The following is a 23,321-nucleotide window of genomic DNA, read 5'->3' as shown; positions in this document are numbered from 1 at the left end:
TTGGGAAAGAAAATTTTTGGCTTTCTACTACTCCATCTTGTAATGTGATGTGTGATGTAAAATATACTTAATTGCTCAATCAAACTATTTCCTTATTGGCAAAGCTTGATGAAGAAACGTGTTATTGAAAGCACTTAAAATGAAATTGATGAAAAAGAAAGATTTGAAAACACAAATACCCAGAAAACACAAAATGAACAAGAATAAGTTTACATGTCAAGTAGATATAATATAAAAAATAATAATATAAAATTAGATTTTGCATATTGGTTTGACAAAGTTTGTTGTAAACATAGTTTTCATAGTCATTTGAAAAAATGTAAAACACAAATACACACGATTTGAACATAAGTTCAATTGTCATTGAAATATTGATATTTGGTTTGTGAATATAATTTCAAATTTTGGCGAAGGAGTCGTAGCCCACGACACTGTTATTAAACTACACCTTCGCCCAAACTACTAAATCTAGTAAATACTAGTAAATCATTTCATAGTTTTTATACAGAAGTGTATCACTAAAAATATCATGAAGAAACAAGTACATGTAATACCTTCTGTAGATAGAAGTTGACTATTCATTGCAGGTTTATTAACCATGTTTCGGATTTTAATAAATTTTCAGGGCTCTATAATAAAATGAAATTAAATGCTTTATTCAAATAGAATACATCCTAATATATAACAATGATAATAATGTTAACATTAATATACATATAAACACAATAATAGAAAAAAATGATCTACTGATATTTGTTAATAACTAGTCTTACCTACGATAATTGAAAATACAAAAAAAAATGTTACATACTAATTTGGTATCGTTTCTTACGAAACGATCGGTTGGAAAATGGAATGTGACGAAGAAATTCGTCAGAGACCTTAATGGTCTCTGACATGGTCTAATAGATTTCTTTTGAACAGAATAACACCTTTAGAAGACTACATTTTCAGGTTATACTCAATAAATCATTTGAAAATTATTGTTTTAGTGTTGAACGTTTTTGTTTGATTATTTACGTACAAATTATTTCTTATTCTAGTATTATACTGATCGATTTGATTATTAAAACTTACAATTTTGTCAATTTTGTTATGCAACATTTTGTAAATATAAATCATCGTTAAATATGTGAGCCTACTTTTTATAAATAACCATTCTGGAGTATTTAATAGTGAAGTTATATGGGTACTCCTGTCACATCTCAAAATAATCCTCATTGCGCGATTCTGTAGTTTTTGTAGTGTTTTCATTGTATTTGAATCACCTGTGTATAGAAGAGTAGGACAATATTCGAAATGTTGTATAATGGTTTTATATGCGTACAGTTGTCCGTGTTTGCATGGTTAAGTGTTGGGACACTCTTGTTAAACAATATAATTTCTTCAAAATTCTTTTCTGTATGTAAGTGAAATCGTTATTCATTGATAGATGCTTGTCCAACATGAATCCTAGCTTTTTGAGTTCAGTTATGTGTTCAATTATGTCATTTTCTTTCATTTTTATTTCAATTTGATTTAAATCTAATTATCTGTACTTAAACGGTGTAGTAAGTATCATAGCCTTTGTTTTGTTGATATTTATCTTCGATTTATCAGTTTTTAAATATGTAGCAATATTATTCAATGCTTCATTCATTTTTTGACTAGCTTCATCTATATCTTTACCACTAACCGATACTAGGGCATCATCAGCAAAATAATGTTCATAATCACAATCATTACATTTGCTGATATCATTAATGTAAATTAAGAATGGCCCTAAAATACTTCCCTGCGGAACCCCATGGTCTACGCTTATTGCTGTTGAAACAAACTCATTAATTTTGGTTACAGATTCGCAACTCTATATTGCATGACTTTTTTCTAAAATATCAACCGATAAGCTGTCAATCACGTATTAAAACATCAGATTTTTTATCATAAATCATAATGAAGAAAAGAAAAATGAAACTTTCTATGTTTTTTACCACTTTTATTTGCAACTAACGTTACTGCAGTTTCATCCTATACAGACATTTTCAAACTTATACAATAAACTGTTAATTGTTTTGTTTATTTTAAAACTTATACAATAAACTGTTTATTGTATAAGTTTGAAAATGTCCGTATAGGACGAAACTGCAGTAACGTTAGTTACAAATAAAAGTGGTAAAAAACAGAAAGTTTCATTTCTCTTTTCTTCATTATGATTTCCTACCACGTAGTAATGGCTACATCCATTAATTTATTCGATCAAAGTTACGTGATGATATTGGCCGGACACATGATGGGATTGCATAACGTATTCAAATAACCCTTTATAGTGAGAGTTTTTACTAAACTGTTTACAAAACCGGAGCATGTGTTCAACTATGCCATAGCTTCCTCAAAAAAAAAAACGCATAAGAAATAATTTATGTTGGATTTCTTCACACGAGAATTATCACATTTGTCATCATCGAGATTGTACAGAAAGTTGATAATGAATATTACTGGAGTTTTTTCCCAACACCAAATCGTTATTTTTTTTACACCTCGACACGTGTTTCGATCACCAAGTGATCATCTTTAAGAGGAAGATAAAACTATCTTTACTTAGTTCTACACTCTCATAGGCATCTAGTTGCCTGTTGTTGTTAACTTGTCTAACTAATCTTAAAGAACTGAAGTCTATGGAATGGTTTTGTTGCAAAATATAATGGGTGACTGCTGATTTTTCAGGTCTTCCATATTTTAAGTGTGCTATGTGTTCCTTATATCTCACTTTAATAGATCTTTTTGTCTGTCCATAATATTTTGCATTGCAGTCCTTACATTCAATTTCGTGAATTCCAGACTTTTCCGAATTCTCAACTTTGTCTTTTGGACTTCCCAAAAGGCTCTGCAGTGTATGACTTGTTTCAAAAACCACTTTCATACCTAGTTCCTTGAAAATCTTTCCAAAGTTTTCGTATATTAGTGGTATGGAACTGAGATGTATTTATCTTGGTTTTTGTCCTTTCTGAAAGTCGAGATTTCGTTCATTCTTAACCTAAACTTCTTTTTCCTAATTATGTCATCTACAAAACCCCTCGGGAAACCGTTAGTGGCTGCTATTTCCTGTATTGTACGTTTTTCTTTTGTGAACCCATCATCTGTTAGAAGGAAAGTCAAAAGACGATGCACCAAAAAAAAAAACTATTTGGTGTTGCGAATAAACTCCAGTAATATTCATTACTACACCAAAGGTTCCAAATAACACATCATAAGAAAGTTGATGATGTTTATCTATTTCATTCTATTTTTCTCCATTACAAAACCAAGCACCATTGTTTATGTCTACTAAAAGCTCGTGTAGGACTCATGAGAAAGTCTCGAGAAGTAATTTACAACACGGCATTAGAGAAATTGCTTCCAACGGCGCCTCATTAAGAATTTGAAGCACCGCTTAATAAAATCCTTATTTCAGAGCCGGGATGCCACTGAAAATTATGGAAGTGGTGATATAAATGTCTTTATCATTTTCTTTCGTAATGTTCTTTAGTCACTGTCGCGAAGTTATTCCATGTACAATTTTTCATATCCGTAGAGATTTTAAGGATTACCTGAAACCGGATGATTTATAATTCATCTCATGAAGCAATACAATGCAAAATTCCAGAATATTAAGCAGGAACTAAAATTCAATAATGTGAACTGTTTTCTCAAATATCAATAATGACGTTTGATACCCTCTACGTAGCGGATTTTTCTGTCTAGGAGGAGAAGAATGAATAAATAAAACGAATGAATTTATTATTTTGTGAGTTGGTGACTGGAAGAACAAATCCTGAGACCCGTCGATTTTATTTACAATTGCGTATTCTATCAGATTACCCTTTCATTTAATAATAATAATAATAATAATAATAATAATAATATGGTTATTCTGATTGTTGGAGTCCTTGGTGGAATGATGTCCTCGCTACTCTCGAATCTTAAAATCATACCGACTTGCCGCACTAAGGCAGAAATCTTAGCCGCACCGATGCAGAAGGCTGTCATTCACTTTACCATAACATTTGGTCAAGCAAGAGTCCAAAAAGGATGGGTCACTTTCAGATAGGGTGTATTTCAGGGTGATTCCCTCAGTCCCCTTCTCTTCTGCATCTCACTATTGCCATTATCCGTTGCGCTCAGAAACACTCGAGGGTATAACTGTGGCACCCCCAGAAACCGGAGGCACAAGGTCACCCATTTGTTTTATATGGATGCTCTTAAACTTTATGTCTCTGGAGAGAAGGATCTCCATCAGTCCTTGAGGGTGGTGGAAGAGTACACGGATGCTATCGGGATAAAATTCGGGATAGACAAATGCAATGGTCCATCTCAAAAGAGGACGATGCGAGGACTACGGAGAGGATGTGCAGCTCGTAGATGGAAGTATCTTACACCATCTGTATGCCGGAGAGACGTATACTTACCTCGGGGTGGAACAACGCCACTCACAAGAGGTAACAGCAGTGAAAAACTCTCTCCGCGGCAAGTATCAGCACAAACTTCGACAGATCTGATCATCGGAACTGTCGGGGAAGAACAAAGTTGCTGCAACAAATATGCTTGCCATTCCAATCTTACTCTACTCGTTTGGAGTAGCGAAGTGGGCTCGGGAGGAGCTTTATCAACTAGACGTAAAGACCCGGAAAATGATGCATCTCAATAGGAGTTTGCATCCCAAATCGTCTGTTCCACGGTTGTACTTCCTTCGACAACAGGGAGGCCGTGGACTTTTGAGTTTGGAGTGTCTACATGACAGAATGGTACTGGATACAGCCTGTAAAGTCGTCAGGAGTTCGTATCCCCTTCTCTGCATGGTCCGTAACCATGAGAGAGCAGGAATTGGAACATTTCTCTTTAGAGCAGCTGCGCGAGCAGCTGATGAACTCGGTATAGCTTTCGACACTGAACGAGGTGACCACAACTCTGTCACCAAGTTGGAACCTGTTCAGCAAAAAGCTCAGATGAAAGCCGCAGAGATCACCTTACTTCTGCGGAGACACAAGGATAAGCCACTGCATGGGGTCTTCTTCAATAACATTGGAGACCTTGGCTTATCATAGCGTCTGACCTTCGCTTTTCTCAGGTCGAGTGGGCTGAAGTCGGAAACTGAGGGGTTCATCATGACTTACCAGGATGGTGTCTTCAACACCTTAGTCTACCGCAGTTGCGTGATGGGTATAGAGGTTCCTGACATAAGATGCAGGGCATGCCGTGAGGCGCCCGAGACTCTAATGCACTTGCTATCAGCATGTCCAGCATATGCGGTCTCGGCCTATATTCATCGACAAAACGCGGTCCTAAGAGTGCTATACTACCATATACGGCATCTTACGGTATTGACGAGACACCGGTGTTGACCTACGCTCCGGGAGATATTGAATCCTTTGTGGGGAACGAGAAGTGCCGAATTTATTGGAACTATTCGTTTCCCACCCTCAGGCTCATACAAGCTAATAAGCCTGATGTAGTCCTTCTCGACCATCAGACCAAGACGATATTTGTCGTGGAGTTTTCAGCTCCTGGCGAGATGAATATCGTCAGAAAAGAGGAGGAAAAACGGATAAAATATCGAGATTTTCTCTTCGAATTCCGCAGACTCTATCCAGATCACTCTGTCAAGATGGTTGTTCTGATTATTGGAGTCCTTGGTGGAATGATGTCTTCTTTATTCTCGAATCTCAAAATCATACCGGCTTGCCGCACTAAGGCAGAACTCTTAGCCGCACAGAAGGCTGTCATTCTTGGCTCACTGCGCTTGCTCAGGACACATGATTCTCGGATCCAATGATCACTTACCCAAAAGAAAATAATATTAATCGATATCGATCGATATTATATACTCTTCTTTCCAACTATCTCCATGAAAAATCGAATGGGGTGAGATATGGCGACCTAGATGGCCACTCGATTGATCCTTTTGGCATAATGTCGGGCGCGTTATTTTGAAGAAATTATGAACCTGTATTATTATGTATTATTCCCTCCCATATATTCTATTTCTCTGGGTATTGAGTGTGACACTTCTGCATTCAATGTGGTTTTTCTTCGGCCCAATAACGACACGTCAGACGTAGACCATTTAGAAGAACTTTTTTTAAACTAATAATTGGATGCGTCCATCAAATTCATCTTTCATCTTCCATCTCCTGGAGTGGAGTAACATTATAGGAATGCTACTTTTTTATCGTTGCAAGAACTGTTGAATGGTGTATGTTATCATATAAAACTATTCGATGTGAACTGATATGGGGATCCTCTTCAAACGCTATTGGCAGAATATTCATTTTTTGCTTCCTGCTACTGGTTTTCTACTGTCTTTCGCTGTTTATTTTACCGATTTCTCTGAATTTTGTCACAAATTTGATGATGGTGTCCAGCAATCCATTTGTTTTTTTATGGTTCTCCTTTCATCTGGTTATCCTTCAGTGAAAGCTACAGAGAAAGGAGATAACAAATCTCATTCGACGGACAATGTCGAAGCTTGACTTTGATATTCGTGATTTGAGTCTTCTATTTTTTCCATGCTTTTGAAATCAGTTTAACACAAAAATGAGAAACTTGCATGTGGATTATGTTTTTTACCTACCCCGGAGGTTAGAAATCAGTGCAATAAATTCTCTTTAGGTGAATAATAATAATAATAAAAATAATTGTTTTCCTTATTATCATAATCATGGTATGACTGCGTAACAGAGTGAAGATAAAGTTGAGTTATATAATTGAAGGGTTCGCAAGAAAAAGTAACGTGTGATATCCACAAATGATAACCTGCCAATAGCAAAAACTTTCCGATAATATAAAAATGTATGAAATTATATGTTAGAGTGTGGTTTTTGCTGTCTCATTTCAATTCACTTCAAAGAAACTCACTGTTGTTGAAAATTAATCTACAGTATGTGAAGTTCATTCTGTGGATTGGATATTCATTCAAGTTGAAGTTCCGGCTGTGACCATGAAAGTTCCACCAAATAATTTAGGAGAGTACTTTAGCTACAGGGAATCACCACAAAACGGCTTTCGATATCAAGGTCTGAAGGAGATATTTTAAACCTCTATCAAACTATCACCGAAGCGGAGCGTAATTGCCAATTGACCCTTCTATTGGAAAAGCTTGGATACGTTTATTATTTTCACGGTTCGGGCAATGAAGTCTGCAGCTATAAATCCAGGGAAAAGTTAAAATGGAACACGAACAATATCACTGACCAATGGAGAACGGAGAACATAACAGAATATGGATATACAAGAAGTGAAAAACCATACGACTTCATGAAAATATATTGAAATGAATTGAACAATAATTATTAGCTGGAGCTCTACAATCCATTCTTTGAAACCGCTTCGAAACGAGTTTTAAAAATTAGGGCGCACAAAAACACAGACCAACAGAAAAACGGACAAAAATTCTGGAAATCATTGTTTTGGGTTCATTGGGTTTGATAAAAACTATCAATAATAGAACAGACAGTGATCATTAACACTTTCAATACATGTATTGATTGGTTTCGAACATCTTACTGATACAACAAACAAAATGAATTTCATTAGTTTGGACTTCCATTGTCTGATATTGTATGAAATGATTTGAAATTTCTGAAGGAACTAATGAAGAATAAAAAAATAAACCTGAAAAATAACAATTATATTAAGCAAAGAAACCTGAAATGAAATAACAGTGAAATGAAATACAAGTTGAAATAGAACAATTGAAGAAACATTTGAAATAAAGATGAAACGTAGAAAGATTCCAAGCCAAGTTACTTCACGAAGTTTCGATTGTTAGTATCCACAATTGTCTTCGGGTGATGACTGGTCTAATTCCTTTGAAAGATGACAATTAATAGAGCATTCGAGTACTTTCACTTATCACCGCTCCGCTTTTTTCACTTTACCAGTTAAGTGGGAGAAGACCGTTTGACGGGAGTTGGCCATTTTTCTCTTGATTATGGGTTTTCATTAGTTGCGTATCTCTACGCTAGCTTGGCTGAATACATTGTTGGACATGTATGCAGCTTCTTTGAATAGTGATTCCGGATCTGAAGTAGGTTCTGATGTTGTACTGGGAACCAACTCTTCTTATTCTTTCCGATAATCCTCTGATGTAGGGAAGTGCAAGCACTTGTTGTGACGGCTTCTCTTCCTTGCGAGGCTCCTGCTTCACCATCGCTTTGGAGTTCTTTCAGGGATTTCAAATCATTTTATATAATATCAGACACTGGGAGTCCGAACTGATGAAATTCATCATGAAACATTGTCAATCACCTTCAAACAAACAAAAAGAAGTAATAAATCAAAACAGTTTTTCGTATTTGGATTTGATTTGTTGTATTAGTTGATTTGTTGATCAAATACACTGAACATAACATCATTCACTATCTTAGACCAATCACAAATAAGCAAGTTCACTACGTTACAATTGTGTTAGTATAAGAATCACGCGTAAAAATGTGAAACTTCTGAGGTTTGTCAATAGAAAAACAGATATCAACAGATTTTTTATTATTTTCAATAGCAAGTAAGCTCTAAGAATTTGGCTCACTTAAAATTTTTGGAATATATAGTTTCTAACAGAAAACAGAAATGAAAACGTGAATTCGGGAAGTGGAAACAAGTGTAAACCACTAGGGAAAGTGCCTCACTAAACGAAATGAGAGTATGACAAAAGAATAGATTCATGCCACACCAGTTCTGTGAGTATCTTCTTCTTACTGCAATTGTCAGAACGTTGGACTTGGGTTCTGGATTCAACTCGAACTCAAGAGAAAAATATATAGAAGTGTCGGGAAGAACGAAGTTGCTGCCACAAAAATGCGTACACTACTGGTGAAGTGGAGTCGGGAGCACTCAACGTGAAGACCTGAAAGAATTTGCATTCTGAATTATGTTTTGTTCCATGGTTGTACTTCCCTTGAAAACGGGAAGGCAGTGAACTTTTGAGTGCAGAACTTCTGCATGAAATGAATATAAAATGGTACTGGTTGGAGCCTACGAAGTTATCGGGAGTCTGCATTGTCTTCTCTGCATGGTCTGTAACTATGAAAAGGGGAATAGGGGACTGTCAGCGAAAGAAGTGACATCCAAGTTGGAACCCGTTTTGCTAAAAGCCCATATCAAAGCTGAAGAGCTCCATCTTAGCGGGTACATAAAAATAAGCTGAAGCATTCAATATTACTGAAGACCGTGGCTTATGAACGCACCAATATTCTGCTTTTTCCAGAACGAGTAGGTTGAAACCAGGAACTGAAAAATTCATCATGACCTGCCTACCGTTGTCGCGTGATGAGTAGAGAAGTTTTTGTTACCAGATACAGGGTCTACCTTGAGGTATCTGAGACCATAGGTATTTGCTGTCGGTATGTCCAGCATATGTAGTGTCAGTCTCCTAACGAGAACCTTCGAGTGCTTTATTATCATTAGGTTAGGTTAGGTTAGGTTATAAAGCACTCGTATATCGATGGGGCCCCGTTGAAATTATTCTATTTTTCAAAGTAATGACAAATAATATCTTTTGTCCCAGATACGTCATACGCATAACGCATTTATGACCCAGATCCAGACAGCATCGTATCGACCTGATCAGTGTTGCTAGGCTGAAACACGAATGTATCGCACGTCGTCTTGAGTTTGTTCAGGTTGGAGCCCAGCTCCCTTACCCCTTTGACTGATTTTTGTCGAAGAAGGAAAAATGGGTTCATGACTGAGGGGATGTTGACGGCATGAAGTGCTCAGACATCAGTGCCGCCCTTCACGGGTACCCCTACCTGGCTGGGGTGGGATGGATGAAATATCTCTTCACCCTTCAACGGGGGACATGAGGGCCTCATTCGACAGAGTGTCGGCGCCTTCTATATCGGGACGGGTCGTCTACAGCATAATCTATAGCTTACCTTACTAACGCTATCAAAAACCCGCCGATTCCTCGACTGAATGGACTGCCAAATGGAAGGCAGCTGCAAATCTCTGCAGATGGCTTCTTTCCGCATGAACCAAGGAGCATTCAACAATCATCCTCATTAGCTTATTTTGCAATACCTTCAGAATGGAGATAGTATATTTCGCCGCTTGTCACCAGACGTCTGAAGCATACGTAATGACAGGCTTGAACATCGTATTATAGACGGTAATCTTGTTCTTCAAACTCATTTTAGATTTTCTGTTGATCAGAGGGTATAGACTTGCTATCCGACCCTCGATCTTTGACTTAACGCACATGATGTGCGGGTTCCAAGTGAGCCTACGGTCTATTAGAAGGTCGAGATACTTTACTCGCGCTTGCCAGTCAATCTCCCTTCCAGAGATTCTTACTGTTCCGGCCGGAGAAGATAGCAATTTTCCCATGGTTATCTTCCAATAGAGGTAGCAGCGCTCGAGATCGTCCAATGCACGTTGCATGTAGACGACGCCGAGCTCTCGACCCATGGAAGACGAGAGGAGAGCCGTGTCATCTTCACACGCTCGGGCCTCGGAAGGTCGCTGGTGTAAAGAGAATACAACGTCGGAACGAATGCATCGCTGGTATCAACTTGTATCCTTAAAGTACAAATCTGAGTAAATAATGGTGATGACATCTACCTATACGAAAACACCATCACGATATGTGAAGATCAAAGATGAACGGGGCTTCCCAGGGCGATCAGTTGCTGCTTCGATGAGATTCTTCTTCTGTATTTTACTGCGATCCCATAGATAAAGAGATATCATGGCCTTTTATCAGTAAATATGTCATTTATTGATGGGAAGACATCATGGAAGTAGATTCTTCAATGTAGTCTGTATTATCGATTCGTGTCTACTATTGTTTTCGTAATGTATTAAATTTGAATGTTCGTCTGAGAATTTCTAACCGGTAAGTTATAGAGTACAATTGAGAAATCGGAGAGGCATATACACAAAGAATTTTCGATCATTTCTATTCATGGATACAGAAAAAATATACATTCTTTCCATTCATTAAACATTCTTTGACTCACTTGTACTTGTCAATTGATGACACGGCTACCGAATGGGGGGAGAAGTGAATTATCAATCCATCAATATCATTGATGAACATTTAAAATAGTATAAGACCCAAAACATATCCTTGTAGAACAACAATACTGATGTTTGTTTTTTGAGACAATGAGCTATTCATATGGATATACTGCTTTCGATTTATTGAACGATGACAGAACTCCTAGAAGGGGCCTATATGAAGATTGTCACTAATTGATTGGAGATTTTCTTCAAAAAATTTCCATTACGATGTTGGCATCTATTGCATTCACGATTTATTTACTCCCCAGACTGAGGACAGTTGAAAGCCTAGAACTATTTTTATTTTATGAATCAGAGACAATTCAGTATTTCTTGAAGTTTCTTATGCAATATTTAACATATCAGTTGTTGATGGAAGGTACTGCGGTAATTTTCACAATCAAAATTCCACTTCAGATTCTTGGTTCAGCAGAAATATTGAAAGCGAGCACTTTGTTCTCATTAAGTCAAGATCTCTGCTAATAGATATTTCCAAACTGTTATCAAAAGGATCGCTAAGTGCACCATAATTAGCACTTGCCCTTTTCCGGAAAACATATTGAAACAACTCGGAATGCTTCAGATGAGAGATGTACATTATGTTTATTGCCTTCGAATTCGGTTTGCTGTGGTAAACCGGAGCTATAAATTCTATGTAAAGTTGAAATGTTTAGCGGGGATTTCATAGCCGGTGACTGGCTGTTATAAATACATGAGAACAAACGTTTTGCGGTGAGCTGATCCATATTTCACGAGGTTTGAAGCTCATCCACGGGACGAACATTCGAGGGAAGGTACAAAAGGTCAGAACTTTTTGCCTGTAATGGAAGCTATTCCGTATTCTACAATTATACGCATTTTGCTGAGTTATGATTCTGGGTAAAGTTATTACAGTAATAATGACAAGCCCCTTCGGAAAACAGAGAGGATGTAGAAGTTGAGTCAGTCCAAAATATCCAAAATAGATAATTTCTGACAGGTAAATAATAAGACCGAAACAACTATAATTATTGGAATTTCAATTTTAGGAAGTGTGACTTCTTCAAGTTTGATTTTTTAAATAGAGAAAGTGAAATCTAAGAGATATTTCACGGAACAAAATTCAAATCGTTTATTCAAATTTTCAGGCCATACTATGGTACCTATTTTTAATCTGAATTGAAGCATTTTTTTACAAAACTCGTTAAGTTCAACAAAAACATTTCTCAAGTTATTTTAGATTTTTCTACTAATCTCAGGTATATCTGAAAAGACACTTGATATAAAAAGTAGCTGCAATGGTGAACAAATTCACTTTTTAGCTATTTTGGAGATTATGAATGGAATTGAAAAACAATTCATGATTGATCAAAAAGTCAAACATCAATATTACCTATGTTTTTATTCTGAAATTGTTCCCAAACTATAACAACTATTATATTTCTCAAAAAAAAAACAAATTATCATAATTACGACCAAAATCCGGGCTGGTAGGCTTTGGTACAATAAAACCTGACTGACTGGCGAACTCTATATTCACCCGTATTTATAATTGCAGAGGGTGGTGGGAGTGATGGTGGGAATGGTGACAGGGCCAACGGAGGGACAGTAGTGGGGGTAATGCTGGGGTGTCAATGCAAATGCTCATGCCTGATTGGTCGGCACTTTTGCTGGGTAGTTTTGATTTGTTCGCACTGACACTAGGTTCTTGTGAGTGGTCCACGTTGTTGCCAGGTTGCTATTGATGATAAACGCGATCGAAGTTCATTCCATTTCTGGTCTTCTTGAGTACTGGATACCAAGTCTTGATGACCTGTTTATTCTTTGTTGTTGAAATTGTTGTGATGCTTACAGATTTCGATGGTCTCGCTATGAAGTCGTGCGTGGTAATGTGTTGAATTAGACAGGACATCAATTGTTTCGTATTTTGTTTCGCAGTATGTTTCTAAAACATCTTCGGTAATTGCGGGCTCATTCGGTTGCATGACGCGGTAGTTAGTCTTATGTTCTTGTATCCTGGTGTTAATGCTTCGTTTGGTAGTTGCAATGTAAATAAGCCACAGGAACCGGGAATCCCGTTAGCACCAGTGGACGTGACAGGCTTTCTTTTGCCTTTGGCTGATCTAATAGTGTTGTGTAGTTGATTAGTTGGCTTGTGAATGGTACTAATATTGTGACCTTCAAACAGTTTTCCGATATGATCATGACAGCCAAATAGACTGTGACGGTGGTCGAAGTTGGAGTATTCCTTCTCTAGAATGTGAAGCACGTTTGATTTCTTACTCTGTGAAACAAATAGCCTGTAAAGATTAGTCTAGAAAACGAAGTTCTTCTTCGAAAACTAAAGCACTGTCTAATTTAGTATCAACAGTAATTGAAACCATATTATTAGTCTCCAAATGATACTAAATTTATTTGCGACAAACGCGTCAAGATGGTGTTGACGAATTACATTGGCAATAAGTTACTCAATATCTGTTCTCAGTTAAGTATGCAAGGTTTAACTTCATCGAAGGTAATTTTCATCCAGTCAGGTGTAACATTCTAATATTTTTATCGACTTTCATAATTTGAGTGAATACGAAATATGACCAGCCTCATAAAACCGCATTCTCCGACGCATAAAGCCATCCTTTCCAACGGTATGGGATACTTTTCTTTAGAGTATTACTCTTAGTGAAATTTTCCTCCAGAGCTACTTCAGTATGCACTTCTTTTCCTTTATACCTGTCATATTTTCCACAACACTGAAAAATTCATCGTTTGTAGTGCAACTTCCTCCATTTGGTTGAAATTGGCTGACGTCTTCGCTCCGACAAATTGAGGCTATTAATCATCTTTCTGCTCAGTCAGTCGCTAATTGCCTCATAAATATATAACGAATGATTTTAGTTCAGGAGGCAAAACTGTTAAAAGTTTATTTATGAGGTATCACGCTGTTTGGAGCTTTGTGAAGATATTTTGCCTTGTTTCCTATAAACTTAAATTATGATTAGACTAGCCTAGCTTTATTGAAACACCAGAACGAAAATACTATGTTTCGACGTGCGTTTCGCGAACTGAGTTATCATCATCAGGAGATGACTGGATAGTTTCATTTCATAGTTCCACTTTATGCCACAGGTTCCAATTCTACCACACAAGTTGAGTTTTGTTCGTACAAAGTGTTTAAAACCATGCCGTTAAAAAAATACTGGCCTAGAGGCCAGATCAGTTTACTTTTTGATAGGTTTTCAATTAGTTTCATATAGCTTGCCCTGTTTGTTTGGGTCAAAATTATTAATTGAAGTTTGACCCCCTTCCTGTTGATAGATTGATCTGAAATTCGATACACACATTTAGTTTCAATGACAATATAATTTAATAAATACTGTATCATTGTGAATCCAAGCTGACCGCAGGTACAATACATATTGTAAGCATACATATTGTAAACATACCCTGAAGCTGCTGGATTCCTTCCAGAAAAAAGCCATCCACCTGATTGGAGACAGGAACATTACTTGCAACCTTAATAGTCTGCATCATCGGACAAAGGTTGCAGATTTGTCTTTCTTTTATAGATATTTTCACGGGATGTGTTCAAGTGACTTGGCACATTTGGTTCCACCAAGAGCGGTACATATTACGAATACGCGACGGACTGTGGCTGCTCTTCGTTTTGAGGTTCAACATTTTGAACTTCACTGTTTGACAACATTTTCATTTGGAGAACTGCGTTCATGTGAAATGAACTTTCTGAGAATGTTTTTCCAAAATTATCTGACATAAAGACGGATCAAAAACCAAACTTGGGACGGAGCTGATATTTAATATCAGTATACATGTCTTTTAGGCTCAAATATACAGTGCCTTCATTTCAAAACTTCCCACCCCTAGTACTTCGTTTAGCAGAGAGAATTTGCCGTAGGCAAAAAACACGTCAATTTAGATATAGAGGAGGAAGTTTAAAACTAGTGCCAGTGGTTTTACCCTAGCTACCTCCACTTAATAATTTTAAATGGCACCCTTACCTTGTAACACATCATTTTAAAGATCTTGAAAATCCTCACACAACCCCGTTTATAAAACTGAAATTGGTTGATCCGTTCTCGTAAAATAGGCCAAAAGAGAATTAATTATAATGAAGAATAAAATAATAGCTATTGCAATTAAATAAATGTACCTTACTTGATTAGGTGTTCAAAATGTTCACTATTGGTAGCTTAGTAAAAGAACAATCTATTCTCGAATCCCTGTCGGACTTTTGTAAATGTTTCGTTAATAATTTGTCTGCATGTGTCAGTAATCCCGTGTCTTAAATCCTGAATGTCCTGCGGGGTAGTTTTGTATACCATTGTATTCAAATAACCCCAGAGAAATAAATCCAATGGCGTTAAATCCGGCGATCTCGCCGGCCATTCCAGAGAGCCTCTTTTGCCAATCCATTTGTCAGGATACCGTTGATCGAGCCACTGTCGGATATGCAATGCTTAGTGTGGCGGTGCGCCGTCCTGTTGAAAATGTAAATTTTCTTTATCCAAGAGCGGGGTGTCTTCTTCATCAACTAAGGACTGTGTTATGAGTGGATCGATTACATTTTCCGATAAGTTCAAATATAATTGGCCAGTTAAATTTTCTTCAGATAAAGTAGGGCCAATTATTTCGTTTCCCAGAATTCCAGCCCACACGTTTATTTTTTGTGGATATTGCGTATAATCCTCTCGAAACAAGTGTGGATTTTCATTATCCCAGTATCTATTTACAAACCCATTAAGAAAAAAAGTTGGATCATCACTGAAGCAAATATTTTTTATTAAATTCGGGTTATTTTGAATTCTTGCAGTCATTATTTGACAAAATTCAATTTTCCTATCATAGTCATCCTCACTGAGTTGCTGAAGAATACTCATTTTGTAAGTAAAGAACTTGTTCAGTTTTAAAACTTTGTATATAGAACCGACTGAAATATTTACTAACTTAGCGACTTTCGAAATTGAAGTAGTAGGCTCAACGGCGAATTGGCCTAAAATTTCAATCTGCCCTGCTTCCGTAAAAACTCTCGGCTGCTTTATTGCACACATAAACGGTCTCTTCAGATTTTTGAACAAGGTCTAGAACATATCGGTGACTCACATTTTGGCCTGCATGCCTTTCATTAAAAACCCGAGCTTGTCCTACGTTCACACCTATCTTCAGCACCATAAATACAAATAATTTCAGTTCTCTCTTGTAAAGTGTACACCATTACGATTTGCATTACTTTCAGTGCAACTGACACCACTTGACAAACAGTTTAAAATCAGGAATAAGTAATTCTGATAAATGTTATCACCATTTAATTGTAACTGACGCCAAGAAGCAACTGTGTGCCCATATCTCACTTTCAGCTAAAGCAAAAAACTCTGTGTAAAAAAGAGACATAAACATACCGTCATTGAGTCAGTGGTAGCGGTTTCATAAATGTTTGCATTCTGTTATAATTAATTTTCTTTTTACCCTATTTTACGAGAATGGATCAACCAATTTCAATTTTCTAATCGGGGTTGAGTGAGGATTTTTAAGATCTTTAAAATGTTGTATTACAAGATAGGAGGTGCCATTCGAAATTATTAAGTGGGGGTAGCTAGGGGTAAGGGGGTTAAACCTAAAATACCACTGGCACTAGTTTTAAACTTCCCCCTCGATATCTAAATTGACGTGTTTTTTGCCTACGGCAAATTCTGAAAATGGCGTTCAGGAATAGATGAACTCTAGATTGTCTGCCAGAACATTCAAAAATCACAGAAATCGAAAAGACTGATGAGTGTGATAGACATGAATCATCAAATGTATATAAATGTTCTGAACTAGCTGTGGGAGTATGAAAATCTTTGGTACTGTCTGAATGCAACAGACTGTTGGTTGATACTAGAAGTCACAGCATTCTGGAAATGACCTCTGACTTTATGCCTCCAAAAACACCTTCCGGTTCTGGTGTTCTCCTATGTAGTCTCCTCGATAGGAAGACTTAACAGATTGTTTCTAGTCTGGATTCCTGGCCATACTGGCCTGGAAGGCAACGAGGCTGCTGACTCCCTTGCAAAGGAGGGTGCTTCAAGCAGCTTAATCAGACCAGACCTTTAGGCTTTGCCAAACAAAGATTGAACACCTGGATGGCAAGAAGTTTTATGGATTTCTGGCAGAATCTTTCAGGATTGGTTCACTCCAATGCGTTCATTCACCCTTCGAAGCTTGATACCAAAAAGTTGTTGGAATACAGTAGAAACTATGATGTCTAATAGGTTCTTTCATAGGTAACTGTCATTTGAATCATCATATGCAGAGACTCGGACTGTCGGAAGACAGTGTTTGTTGCCTTTGTCTGGAAAATTATGAAACAGCTGAGCACATACTTTGTGCCTGCCCTGCTGGGGACCGAATCAGGTTTTTGGAGTTGAGCAGAGCCGAACTCTCACCATCTGACATGAAAGACCACTAACCATACAAACTAATCGGCTTCGTTAAGAAGCTGGGTTTATTTAGTCGATTGTGAATAGGTGTGAGTCACAATAAACCCTTGCGGGTTGCGGTGGAGGATCGAATAGACCCACTCACTTTGGACCTAACTTAACCCAACCTACTGTCTGAGATGAAAGCCAATGAGCTTCAATAAAGCAGAGATTACTCAAAACTATTACAGGGCTATTCGTCGGACACTGTCTATTGGGAGGACACCTGAACAAACTAGGAGGGTATAATGGAGACCTAAGAGGCTACAGCAGTTCGTCAAATTTCATGAGAATGTGATGCACTGGATCACAAGGCCGTGATCGAATGGAATCTGGAGCACCAAAAGTTTTTTCTGCTACTGCGGCAGACACAGACTGATACAGCAACGACTAAGTCGTTATTGGGACTTCAAAATATAACCTTCGTCCTCGCAGTCAACGCACAAACCACTGATGGTGTCTGCTGCAGTAGTAAACAACGAATCATTCGAAGCTTTAGGTTCCATTCGACTACGGCCAACTAGTCCAGAATTTGTCTTCTCGAACTCAAATTATGTCCAGAAGAACATTCAGCAAGGAACCTATACGAATCAGTATAGTTCATAGTATATAGTTCAGGTACGATTTCACACGGCTGGTGTAAACCTAGAATTAGGAATGGGTCGATTGAGGCTGGGCCTATGGCGGGAAGCGCTTACTGCGCAACCTCTGCTGCAGGCAACAAGTGATGCAATTGAACCCAGGTTTGTGTTTAATAAACCCTACAAAATACAAATTAAGCAGAACACAGAGTCAGATGTGGCTCAAAAACCGAAGAAGGCTCAGGATGTGGAGTGTACTCCAGATCACTAAGCCTAAGGACTAACAGAACTGGCTGGTATCTCAATCGCCACAAAAGAAATAACCAAGAAAAGAATTTCTGGCAAAAACATAACAATCTTCGATAGCAGACGAGCACTATTAGCCTTGACCAGACACCGTGTTACTTCAGGGCTAGCACTAGAGTGCCACCAAGATTTAGCCAAAGCCTCGGTAGATAATAACATTATCCTGAGGTGGGTTAAAGGGCACGACAGGAGTAAAGGTAATCGCATTGCCGACTCTTTAGCCAAGGAAGCGGCTGGACTAAGAATTTTAGGACCCAGTAGCACCCACGGCCTGATGACTTCGACAATTGGGGAACTAGTCAAAAGTTACACCCATGCTCAATCTCTAAAGAGATGGGATGAAATCAAAGGATATAATCTTGCCAGGATCACCTTGGGCGACCCTGGAAAGCTGGCGCCGAAGAAATATCTGGCGATGACCAGGAAAAATCTACGCCTTACAGTAGGATTTCTGACTGGCCACTGTCAGCTAAGGAACACCTACATAATATGGGGCTAGTGGACACACCTCTATGCAGGATGTGTGAACAGGAAGATGAGACTGTCAGGCATGTCCTGTGCGAGTGCCCGGAGTTATCGTCAATAAGAGAGTGTGTGTTCGGCGAGTCTTGGCCTACACCTGCCGATATAAAGGAGATGTCTCCCAGCGACCTGTCCCCCTTCCTGGAAAGGACAGGATGGACGACGACCTAGGAGGACAAGTCCTCGGGAGGATGTACAATGGGTCACATGTGGGCTAAGTGCGTGGGCTTACACTCACCCTCCCTACTGTACAGATACAGATACAGATAGTTCATAACTATTCAATGAATTTCGACTTTTTCAAAGTGGTAATTTTTCAACTTTCGAAAAACCTCGGTTACCCCGCCCATTGTCTTGAGTCAGTGAATACATTTACAAATTCATTATTTAAGAGGAATGCGACTCGCCAGTTTCAACTTTTGGTATCACCGTCGCAAACAGCAAACACACAACTCGCACAATCTACCTAATTAGAGCTGCTTTAATACGGTGAATGATAAGCCTCTGGGACGCAAAGCTTAATATACTGTCAAGTAAATTACGTTTGAGTCTACAAGTTTCTAGAAAACAATGAACGTCTACTCGTCTCGAATTTACCTACTTGCCTCAAATGGTTTTCCCAGATTTCAACGGATAAGTATTCGGTGAAAGTTGTATAGTACAACATTTTGATGGAGTGACTCTCACATGTGTAGATGTCTGGCTTGATTGTGTTGTATTTGGCTCGCACTGAACCAAAGCAGAAATAATTCAATATCAATTCAGCACGAGTACAGGAAAGCAGAATACTCTGTTTTCTGAATGAGGAGACTACGTTTAGATGACTTCTTGAAGGATGATTCCTAACATTCCATGTTACTGAAACCAACGTCAATTTCATGTCGCTCGAAAGTAATGAAACCAGTTCAATAACCCTCTACCTTTTGGAAAGAGAATTGTTAATATGAAACCGTGTACATTCAGACGTGTAAACATAAATTAATATTCTTTATCTCCTGAAGACGCCAACTTGGTTGATGAAACGAGCGTCGAAAAAAGTATTGTATTTCTGGTGATTCGGAAAAGTACTTGTCTTTGGAGTAATTACTGAGTAGTCATAAACATAAATAAAAAGATGTTATTATTGAGACTATTTGATAGCTCAATGAATATAGTAAACGTCTATATTTATATATATATATATATATATATATATATATATATATATATATATATATATATATATATATATATATATATATAAACCAGTGAAATAATACTCAACTGTCTATCAATCTTTGGTAATCTTATCGCCATTGTCGTGTTTGTTTTATTGAAATAAAATTTGGCAGCTGATGCAACCAGATGCAGATGTCTCTACATCAAAATTTGAATGTTAGGCAATTTCGAAAAGGCTGTAGTTATTGTAAATGGAATGGATTCTTATTATTTAATCGTTTCAAAAATAGGTTTTGACTTTTCTCGAAATGACTTTTATTAATAATTTTTAACAACTGAACTCTACTCTATACAATAGTTACCAAAAACATAAAACAAAATTATTCATATAGGGAGATAAAATATTAACATCGATATATCATTATAAACAATTCCAACAGTAGGGTTTGTGCCGATCGCACGAAGGCCGGTCTTTTTGAAATCTGATCATTTGTTATATCTACTTATATTCCCGCTTTTTTTTGGTCCCAGAACGATGACGAATATGCTCCGACTGAATTTTAATCTTAGTTAAAATGATTTTCACTCACAATTCTTTTCTCGATAGATTGACAAAGCAGTCTCTAATTTGTTTTTGTTTTCCTAATTTCATCATACTCTACGAGGTACAAGAGAAAATGAAAGTCCAAGGTTTCAAAAATGAAGTATAATGAGTAGAACAACGACTCCATGGAGAAAATAATAAAAGAAACAACACGTAAAGTCTCATATAAAAAGGAAATGTTAAATTCTATAAAATAAAAAAAATAGAACAAAGGAAATGCCACCAATTTGATCATGCTATTTACTATTAATTCAACCTGTTAAAACAACTACAAATGCATCAACTCAATACAAAATACTTTCAGTTTTACTTTTACTTTAGGGAGAGTGGTGTATAACTTTAAATATGCGCCTTTTTTGTAATTGTAATATGAACTCTAGCTAAACAATCAGCACTAGGAACCCAACAATATATAACCTCTTTGCAAATAGGAAATGGATGCTGTTGAATGCTCCGTGTGTCGTGCGGAATGAAGCCATCCGCAGAGCGGATGCGCAGAGCGCAGAGCATCCGCAGAGCGGAGCGGAAACTCATGATGATTAGTTAGGGAAACTGTAGATTATACTATAGACGAACCCTCCCAATACAGAAGGCCCCGTCGCTCAGTTGAGTGAAGGCCCCACGACGTATGTTAAAATGAACAGTTCGTTCATCAAATACCCCAGTCAGGTACAGAAGGCCAAGACGGCATAGAGGTCATTGATCTTTATGTCGTCACCAAAAAATATCTTCAGTTATGAGCCACTTATCCTCCTGACGAAAGACAGTTGAAAGCGTAAGGGAAAAAATTTCCAACCTGAAGAAAATGAAGATGACATAATGACTATATCTCTCCATGGTGATTTGACACCATGGAGAAAGACTTATTCTACAATTTGAAGTACCTGAATTTCAAGTACCTGATTTTTTACCTAAGTTTCTAATGAATTGAAATACCTGAGTTTATGTTCCATTTTCCACATTTGAAAAAATATTCAGCAACGGAGAGTTATTCAGTTCTAATTGATCGTTCAGTAAATTACCCAAATTCCTGAACCTATTGATTTCTAAACATTCTAGAATATTGAGTTTCAAACTCTTCTCTTCTAAATGTAACACATCGTATTCATGATTGAACTCATGTCCTTCTGCTAAAAGGTGGTTTGCAAATGTGGAATTGGTCTTTCTATTTACAAAACTACTTCTATGCTACATACACATTTACACTATACTGTATATTGGTCAAACAGAAAGAACATTTTCCCAAAAAATTAAAGAGCATAGAAGTAGTTTTGTAAATAGAAAGACCAATTCCACATTTGCAAACCACCTTTTCGCAGAAGGACATGAGTTCAATCATGAATACGAGAGTAGAGTTTGAAACTCAATCTTCTAGAATGTTTAGAAATCAATAGACTCAGGAATTCGGGTTATTTACTGAATGATCAATTTGGAACTGAATAACTCTCCGTTGCTGAATATTTTTTCAAATGTGGAAAATGGAACCTAAACTCAGGTAATTTAATTCATTAGAAACTTAGGTAAAAAATCAGGTACTTGTAATTCAGGTACTTGACATTGTAGAACAAGGTATATATATATATATATATATATATATATATATATATATATATATATATATATATATAAATAATCATGCGTTTTTGTAAAACTATCTAGTGAAAATCTCACAATAAAGTGTTTTTATAATACTACTGAATAAATGACAACTAATTTAACATATGTAACATTAACAGATGTCCATTATCAAAGTTTGGAAGTCCGTATAGTAAAATTTCTGTTCAAAAACGTTTTCACAAGTTTTGAATATCTGGAGTGATTTTGGAGATATTCGCAAAAAATAAAACCCATCCCAGTTGGTTCAACTTGTAATCCTGAATTATTCTGGGTGGGATTACGAATCGATTAGTACCTCAATCAAAATTTTCTGTGGAGGCTAACTGAAATTCTGCGAAATCGAACTTGTGAACTATTATATTGTTTCTCGTATCAGAATTTCACATTCCACTCAGTAAGAATAACAAAATCGCAATTTTAGCATAATCAGTTTTAACTATTCACGCACAAGTTCCACTCTGCTCATCCATTTAATCACTGAACGGCACTAGCTGAACGTTATTAATTACGAAATAACAATCAATTACACTGTCTAATAACCTATTCTACAGATTTAGCAGGAACCTGGATAACCGCCAGATGTTGTAACGATGGTCATTAATTTTCTACTGTGATCAGAGTAGATTGAGGAATCTTGGAAATGATCCAGAGGTTATTGTCTTTCAAATTTGTTGCATCTGGCGAAAATAATATTCTTGATGGGTTCCTGGAGTTTTTATCAAGAGTATCTCTCGGGTAATTTGACGTGCATGCCAAAAAACAATAAAAAGATATTTTCAATTCAATAATTTTACTTGAGTGTTCCTGAGGATCTCCGGAAACATTCTTTCTAACAGTTTCTGCTACAGCAAACAAATTTTTTTTATTCTTCATTATTGAAGCTCTCAGCATTTCAAGAGAAAAACTAAACCAAAGCAGAATTGTCTCGACTTAGTTTATTGGTAAAGCCACTAATATAAGGAATAAAATATTTTTAATATTATTTTGTGAGGTTATTCTCCTGTTGAACCAATATAATAACATAGAAACGAGTTCGATGTTGTCGTGTCTACAAATTCTATGAAGTCCAAA

The 23,321-nt window shown here is 37.0% G+C and overlaps 1 protein-coding gene across 3 annotated transcripts in view; it reads right to left on the bottom strand.

Moving 5' to 3' along the window:
- LOC111508060 (retinal guanylyl cyclase 2) overlaps positions 1-23,321 on the bottom strand; it is a 307,875-nt gene that overhangs the window by 39,591 nt on the left and 244,963 nt on the right. The gene's annotated exons all lie outside the window — the stretch shown is intronic.

This window comes from Leptinotarsa decemlineata, unplaced genomic scaffold (genome assembly GCF_025532065.1).
Source record: "Leptinotarsa decemlineata unplaced genomic scaffold, Ldec_3_MD MMD2_tig00026354_RagTag_RagTag, whole genome shotgun sequence".
NCBI lineage: Eukaryota > Metazoa > Arthropoda > Insecta > Coleoptera > Chrysomelidae > Leptinotarsa > Leptinotarsa decemlineata.
This window is presented reverse-complemented; position numbering and strand designations above follow the sequence as displayed.